Here is a 1,312-nt window from a genome sequence, read left to right on the forward strand (position 1 = left end):
CACACCCAACCAACAACAAACCCGTGTGGTCGCGGGGGGGCGGGGTGTGGGTCTGGGGGGGGTCTCTGATTTCCACCACAGTAGTTTTCCAGGTCAGCACTGTTTTGTGGCGTGGACGCTGATGAAGCGTTCAGCCTTCCTGCTCTCACCTTTCCACTCTGCTACTTCCTATTTTCTCCTTCGTTCACACACGCGCTCTTCTCTCCCGGTCCTTCTGATTCCGCCCGTTTGTTCCAGGCTCTCTGGAGACCACGTCCGGTCTTAGCCAGCAGAATCTGACGGAGCTGCAGCAGAACTCTGTGTCCAATCCATTCTTACATCTGCAGTGGAGATGGGATTATGGAGAGGGTTCTACAGGAACTGATGTTCTACGGGAACTGATGTTCTACGGGAACTGATGTTCTACGGGAACTGATGTTCTACGGGAACTGATGTTCTACGGGAACTGATGTTCTACGTGTTGGGGTGGAGCTGATTTCCGGCGTGAACGCCTGTTCTACGGGAAGTGAGGTTCTACGGGAATTGATGTTCTACAGGAACCGATGTTCTACAGGAACCGATGTTCTACGGGAACTGATGTTCTACGGGAACTGATGTTCTACGGGAACTGAGGTTCTATTTAGCTCTGGTGGACGATGAGTTGACCACTGAGGCTGCAGCAGCAGCAGCATGCTAGTTAGCCACATTAGCACGTAGCCGTTGTGGTGTGACCTCGCAGCAAGGAAGGAGAAAGAGTTCAGCATTTTTACCAAATGTGGTAAAAACTCATTGGCGTTTCCATTAACTGTAAAAATGATTCATTGGTGCGACACTAACGGCTCAGAGAAAATTAATTAACTTGCGGGACATTATTATAAATTGCTTTGCACTGCGTTAGCGTTTGATATACCTAAAAAATACCAATAATAATCATGACTGTGGAACTTAGAGTGACCTTCCTGAATAATATTCTGTAATTGCATGGTCACCTGAAGCAACTCCATTAACGCCGGATAATTCCCTGCCCCAGAGTGTGGCGGGGGCAGGGAGGCATTAATAAAAATATGAAATATACAGATGTGTTTTCCGGCGTTTTCTGCAGCTCCTGTGTTGATGGCTGGTCGACACCGTCCTGTCTCTGTTGTGTTTGAATCACACAGTTATTTAACAAAAATCAAAAAACAGTCTTTTAATCAAGCTCCAAATGAACGCGGCGCTCCGTCCTGGCCCTCCCTCTAATTAGTCGGGGGTCTTCAGCTTATCTGTTGTTCTGAGAGCCGCAGGCTCAGAAATGGGATAATTAAAATCGATACCGCCGCGGCGTGGTGCTCCG

At 48.4% G+C, this 1,312-nt stretch overlaps 1 long non-coding RNA gene across 3 annotated transcripts in view; it reads left to right on the top strand.

Annotated features, from left to right (window-relative positions):
* LOC112486890 (uncharacterized) overlaps positions 1 to 1,312 on the top strand; it is an 87,321-nt gene that overhangs the window by 71,008 nt on the left and 15,001 nt on the right. The window lies entirely within an intron of this gene.

The sequence above is a fragment of the Cynoglossus semilaevis genome, chromosome 3, assembly GCF_000523025.1.
Source record: "Cynoglossus semilaevis isolate Cse_v1.0 chromosome 3, Cse_v1.0, whole genome shotgun sequence".
Classification (NCBI taxonomy): domain Eukaryota; kingdom Metazoa; phylum Chordata; class Actinopteri; order Pleuronectiformes; family Cynoglossidae; genus Cynoglossus; species Cynoglossus semilaevis.